Raw genomic sequence first — 7631 nt, forward strand, 5'->3', positions numbered from 1 at the left:
ACAAACTTCTGCTTGGCGTATTTATTCAACGTGTACAATTCAATGACTAGAGCTGGCTTTCACGTAGTTTTACTGAACGCCAATATCGCCATATCACTTTTTGCTATTGTTTGTTTTATTCGTATGGTTAGCCAGTTCAATTGCCTATTTGATTTCAATTGCTGATAGAATTAATTTGCTGCTCGGTATTTCAACTTTGTTGTTAGCGTAAACGAACTTAAAAACAAAAATGGAAGAGGTAGTTAGTGAAATACAGACTCAATTAACTGCCGTTCAGGCTGCTTTAGAGGGCAATACTCAGTCAGGTCTTTTCCAGCTTCGCTCATTTAATGGTTTACCAAACGAAGATATTAACGAATGGCTCTCTCGTTTCGAAACACTCGCAAAATTTCATAATTGGTCACAAGCTAAAAGATTAAATGCCTTGCCACTCTCTTTAGGGGGACCCACAAAAGCTTGGTACGATACCATGCCTCCCGAAACTGTTGGTGATTTCAGAACTCTTACCCAGGGACTAAAAGAACGCTTTGGTTCACAGTCGCTAGAGTTTCTTTTTCGTCAAGAACTGTTTGCAAGAAAACAAGGTCCTAGCGAGCCATTGTCTTTATACACGGAAGACGTTATTAGGAAAAGTTAGCGGCTCGGACTGTCAGACAAAGATTTGATGAATGCCTTTATTAATGGTTTGTGTGAAGACATTAAAAATCATGTGATCTTGAGCCAGCCAAAATCATTTGCTGAGGCGGAAAACCTTGCCCGATTGAGAGAAGCAGTCTCTAAAACGTCAAGTTACCCGTTTTCAGGAACAAAATCGGTTCTGCAGGAACAAAGGCTAAAAGGGTTAGAAAACAATGTAAATCTTTTGGTTTCTCTTGCCGCCCAGAAAAAAGGTCAAATTCAGGCTCATAGGCCAAATTTTGGTAGTATTTCCTCGGGTTTTCATCCAAACCCTCCGTCTAATACTGGTTCAAGTGCATTAAATATGAAGGAAGAAATCATTGCTGCCATCAACACGGGTTTTCAAAACATCCAGCACCCTCTAAAAGGGAAAAACCAATATTTCCAAAAGGGGGGAGCTCGAGCAGCACGTGGCAGAAATTTGCGGACGACCGATGGCCAACCAATTTGCAATGTTTGTCACCGGGTCGGCCACGTTGCCAAATACTGTAATGAACGCCCACAACCAAGTTGGGTTCCTGCTAACCAGTCAAATACCATTTACGCTCCTCCGCAACGCAGACAGCAATTTGGGTATCACAACAGGGCGTCCTATCAAGGGGATCAAAATTTGAACGAACAAAGGCCTTTACAGTGGGGGAACTGAAGGCCGGAGTCGTGTACGCATACCCTTATGACCCCAGACCACAAACACATTATTTGCCAAAACATGAAAGTCGTAAGGACAGTTTCGCAGAAAATCACACTCTAGAGTCCAAAACGGTAGAGAACATCGTTCCAGCTATTGCTACAGATGAAAAACTTTTTATTTCAAGCCCAGAAAATGTTCTGATATGGGGAATTGTTTTTAAGCAGCCATTTAGATTGCTGGTGGACACGGGTGCTGCCGTTACAGTCATCAGTGAAGTTTTTTATAAAACAGTTTTGAGCCCATATTTTGCTATTAAACAAAATAACAGTTTGGAAAGTGTAAAAACTGCAAACGGCTGTAGTGTTCCCGTAAAAGAGTTAGTGTCATTTCCTATAATGATTGGCCAGTCAGAATATTCGTGCGCTGCCTCAATTGTTTCCGGTTTATCGTATGATAATGTTCTTGGATGCGACTTTTTACATCAATTTAGCGCAGTTATTGATGTGCGTGGACATTTGGTCATTTTTTCTGGCGATAATAAAGTTTTCTTTGCTGAAGGAAATACACCACCTTTTCAGACTGATATTCGAGCTGCTCATACGTTTGTCATAGATGCTCACAGTGAAGCTGTTATTCCTGCCTATTTTCACCGGCGCCCATCTTCTCCTGTTGTTGGTCTTTTAGAGCCAGTTCGCTTATTTGCCGCTGCTTCGGTTGTTAATTCCAACGATGACGGAAAGGTTTCGTGTCGCCTTTTGAATCCCACCATGGAACCAGTGCTGCTGCACAAGGGTACCACCATTGGCCATTTTGCTGAAAGCTGTCCTGAAGATGTCACTTGTTCTCTGGAATCTGAAAACAAGGAGTCTGAGAACTCTTTTCCTTCAGCCTTCGTAGATACGAAAGACTTTCTTTCTCGTTTCGACTCTTTTCCAAATCCACACCTTTCTGCTGCTGAAAACGAACAATTAGCTAATCTTTTGCTACGTTACTCGGACATCTTTGCTTCCTCTAATCTTGATCTTGGTCGTACATTCCTTGTAGAACATACCATCGATACCGGGGATGCCAGGCCCATCAAACAGGCTCCCTATCGTGCCTCGCAGTCTCAGCGTAAGGAGATTGAGAAACATATCTCTGACATGCTTGCTTAGGAAATAATTACAGTTTCTTCCAGCCCATTAAGTTCTCCCGCGGTGCTTGTTGAGAAAAAGAATGGAACAACAAGATTCTGCATTGACTATCGCAAACTGAATGCGGTCACTCGAAAGGACAGCTATCCTTTACCACGTATTGATGATGCTCTTGACTCACTTGCAGGCTCACGATACTTTACAACACTTGATCTTCAGTCAGGATACCACCAGGTAGCTATGCACCCAGACTCAAAAGATAAAACAGCCTTTGCCACTCATGTCGGGGTCTACTCCTATGAAGTTATGAGCTTTGGGTTATGTAATGCTCCTCCATGCTTTCAGCGATTGATGTCTCGGGTGCTGCATGGCCTCGAGTGAAAACTGTGCCTCGTTTACATCGATGACGTAATTGTTTTTGCCGCTACTTTCGAAGAACATCTTGCTCGTTTGCAATTGATGCTTGATAGACTTCGTATGGCTAATCTGAAATTAAAGCCGTCTAAATGCCATTTTGCCAAGACTTTGGTCAATTTCTTGGGTTTTGTCGTTTCTGCGGAGGGAGTGTCTCCTGATCCAGCCAAGATTGATGCGGTCAAGTCAAATCCGACTCCCACATGTGTGAAGGACATACGTAGTTTTCTTGGTTTGGCAAACTATTATCGACGTTTCGATCAGGGTTTTGCTAAAATTGCCTTGCCTTTAAATATGCTGACACGCAAAGGAATCCCATTTGTTTGGTCGTCAGCTTGTAAGAATGCTTTTCACCTGCTCAAGCAACGTTTGTGTTCTGCACCTATCCTTGCCTAGCCAAACTTTACTAAATCGTTCCATTTGAATACTGACGCTAGCCAAACTGCATTAGGCTGTATTTTGGGACAAGTTATCGAAGGCAGGGAAGTTGTTCTTGCATATGGTGGTAGAGGGCTTAATCCAGCAGAAGTGAACTGCAGTACAACTGAAAGGGAAGCCTTGGCCGTTGTTGAACATTATCAAACTTACCTTGCTGGTGGAAAATTTTTCATCCATACTGACCATAGAAGTCTTTCTTGGCTCATGCGTATTAAAGATCCTACAGATAGACTAGCACGATGGTCTTTGCAACTGCAACAATATGACTTTGAAATAATTCATCGTGCAGGCAGTTCCAATGGTAACGCAGATGCATTATCTCGACGCTCATATTCTGATCAGCCTGCTTCCTCTTCTAAACCTCACTTCAGTCCTCCAGTTGTGGCTGTTGACCTTCCTTGCACTGAAGCCTCTTCACTCTCAAGACAAGATCCAGATCTCTCCTCAATCATCCGGTATCTGGAAACTAGTGTGCTGCCAATAGAAGATAACCAAGCTCGTTCCTTGCTCCTCTAAATCGACTCTTACTATTTGGACAGCAATGGGATACTATGCCATCTGTGGTCACCAGGAAAACGTAATATTCACTCGTTGTGTTCTCAAGTTGTCATTCCCGCTTGCCTGAAACATGAAACTCTCTCTGCATGTCATGATGCACCAACAGGCAGCCATTTTGGAACACAAAAAACCAATGAAGTCGTACGTCGTCGATACTATTGGCACGGGATGTTTAAAGGTGTGGAGCATTGGTGTCGAACAGGTGTAGACTGCGCCATGAAAAAGATTCCGAGGGGTCAGCGTAAAGCCCCTTTGTTGCCAATACCAGTCGAAGGAGCTTTTGATAAAGTCGCTATGGAAATACTTGGCCCTTTCCCTGTCACTCACGATGGAAATCGATATATTATGGTCTTTTCCGATTACTACACTCGTTGGCCTGAGGCTTTTGCGCTACCGTCTATTGAAGCTGCTCGAATAGCTCAACTCCTTATCGATGAGATCCTTGCTTGTCATGGCTCACCTCGTACTCTTTTGTCCGACAGAGGCTCTAATTTTCTTGCCGCCATCGTGAAAGAGGTTTGTACGCTGATAAATACACCGTCAGCATACGACTGCCTATCATCCGCAAACTGATGGCCTGGTGGAGCGGTTTAATGCCACCTTAACGGAAAGCTTATCAATGTACGTTAGCAGCAACCAAAAGGACTGGGACAGACACATCTCAATGGTCCTTTTTGCTTATCGTGTTTCACCAAATGCTACTACTGGCGAATCACCATTTTCTTTATTGTACGGCCGTGAACCACGCCTTCCGATCGATGTTTCATTGCTCTTGCCTTCCTCGAATCTCTCTGCCTCAGTTGCTGAACATTGGGCTCGCGTTGTCCAAAATCTTGAAGAAGCCAGACGGATTATTTCCAGCAATACGCAGCTTGCTCAACAACGCATGAAAGCACAGTACGATAAAACCAGTGCACCCATTCACTATGACGTAGGCTCGAAAGTTTGAGTATTTACACCGAAATCCAAAAGAGGCTTGTCGAAAAAGCTCTGCCACAACTATCATGGTCCCCACAACTATCGAGCTTTGATTAGTCACGTGATGTCAACTAACCCGAATGCCCTTATTGGATATCTTATTAAAAATGGGCAAAATCAAATCATCTTTTTACATCAGAAATATAGCTGAGCATGCAATTGACTGTTAAAACTTATGTATTACCAGGGCCGTCGCGATGCAGGCCTCGTTGGGGGGGGGGGAGGGGTTTGGGGGGGTGGACTACAAATTTACCGGATTAGAAAATTATTGCCAATAAATTTTGTCAATCTAACTCGATAGGAAATTTTCGAATTTTGATGCTTCTAGTTCCCTGGAAAATGTACTCTTTCAAGCAAATTTCACTAAAGCAACCCTCCTAATCTTATTGAAAATTATTATTTTTTGCAAAAATTCTTTACAGCAGATAAGAAAACAATTTCGCCGTGGTCTTGATAATACCAGGTTGTTAGTTACTTCTAATGCTAGGTAAGAAGCAGCACTGGTTGTCAATTTAGATCCCTCTTTCCATCTTAGAATGCCTCTTGAATGTTAAAATAATATGGAGCTCATAGTGAATTGCAGTTGACACTTATACTGAGAAACTTTAAGGGAAATGAACACAAGACACAATTTTACCTAAAGAGGGCCTGGATTTTTAGATTTATTGCCAACAAGCATTCAAATCTCCAAATCATTAGTTTGTTTACCTTCATTCATATCTTGAAATATCATATTTAACCAACGGAGCAACTACCTTTGCTTGATCCTTTATTGATTTTATGACATGAAGCTCTCTGAAATACCTAAAGCGTCTCTTCCACTAAGCGGATTTTACCTGAAATTTCCTATTGAGATACTATTAGTGTGACAACCACCCCCCCCACACCCCCTCGGTTGGAACTCCCCTGTGTATTACTATGGTCATACATTTAAGATGAACGTGGAATATAACTGAGGTGATCAAGGGCAAGACCTACAAGTATGAATGATAGATAGGAACTGCACAAACGACGAGAAGCAATCCAATACGAATGAATAAAATATGACAAACCAAAATTTACGAATAACTCATAATTTTGCTAGGACTTAATGTAATTAATTGTCTTCCTGGACTCGTAAGGAAAATATATTTGTCTTTTGAAGTCAGCAACTAAAATAGCTTGCATTTTTCTTTAGCATACAGAAGACGGATCATTGTAGAGCAAAATACATCTGCGACGTAATTACCAAATATATTTTACAGAAAGAATTGACAGATTCGTCTCTAAACTTATGGAAAACCTGAAAGTTGTACTAGAAACAAGAAACAGCCACATACATATTCATTATTTATTGAAAATACTTAGGCCTTGTTTTAGATTTAAACTTAACTTAAACTTAGCTCGCATCAGTTGCAAATAGAAACTGAAAGGTATTGTAAAAGACCAAGTCCTAGAAAAGAAGACAATGTAAGATTGCAACCTAGATTCCCTGCCAGTCCGCCACTGACTGTAAGCTAACAATCTTTTGGTGGTACAAAGCTTAAACATGGCTTTTAAAAACACAAACGTTTGATTGTACTAAAGCATTTTGTCTAACACTTTTCAAGTTATAAAACGTCGTCGTTTGTCCAGTTCCTATCTATCATTCATACTTGTAGCTCTAGCTCTTGACTTCCTCAGTAAGATTCCATATTCATTATACATGTATGAGCATAGTAATACTCTTTGTGAACAATTAATACTATCAATCTAGGTTGACAAAAAAGATAAAACGTCCCTTTGTGCCACGACAGTCCCCTCTCAAAGATTTTATAGTCATCTGCATGCTAAGATGAATTTCCAATGTCAAAGGATAATTTGACTTCGCTCATTTTTAATAAGATGTACATACAAGGGCATGTGGGTTTGTTGACGTCACCTGACTAATAAAAGCCCATTTTACATCTTTAAACGTAAAAGATGTCTACCGAAAAAGATGTTTCACTACTTAGACCTGATCTATTTTGCTAAACCGTTCAAGCCACGTTTCTCCTTCGCAGAGGATAAGCAGGAACTTCTCCTGATTTAATCCCCATTTTACCCCAAAAACAGCGCCAAATCCCCTTTTACCATCACAATTCATTATCCCCAGTTGATAGAGAATTCGAAAACGGAAATCGAAATTTCCCCGCCCCAAAGTGGTACTCCCCGCCATTTCCGCCTGGTCTATTATACCTATGTCGATTGCTTTTAAGGAAACTTGAAAAAGCGGGAAAAGCGTTATCTGTCTGGATCAATAGCGTTGATCTTATCAATTTCGTGATCACGGTAACAAAAATTGTAGACGCTTTTGAAAAATCCCCTTGAAACATTTCCAGTAACTTTTCACGAGGCATCACTATTAAAATAGTTTTCAACTTTCTCAACCCCGAACTGAGAGATTCTGTCCCAATCGGAATCGGATGAATTTCCATCTCGATTCATCTCATTATGTTCCATAAGCTAAAAAATATAGCAATAACAAACAACAACACAAGGAAATCGAATAGAACTATCAAATCTCCCATATTATTGCATCAAATAGATTTCGGCATGCGGGTATTCAGCATGGAGAAATGGCACTTTTATAATTTTTGTTACCCCATGCTTTCCATATTTTTGAAGTAGAAAGAATTCATTGAAGTTTCCGGATAGAATCTCTTATTTCCTTTTCAGAACGTGGGATTTGTTTCTATAATGGCAGGAATGTTAACAATGCTAGGATGGTCAATGAATCATTAATCAGGCATTGATTCCTTGAATCGTCATAAAGAAATTGATAAGAACGATTTTATGCTTGG

The sequence above is a fragment of the Rhopilema esculentum genome, chromosome 7, assembly GCF_057945365.1.
Source record: "Rhopilema esculentum isolate cy_ngs chromosome 7, ASM5794536v1, whole genome shotgun sequence".
Classification (NCBI taxonomy): Eukaryota; Metazoa; Cnidaria; class Scyphozoa; order Rhizostomeae; family Rhizostomatidae; genus Rhopilema; species Rhopilema esculentum.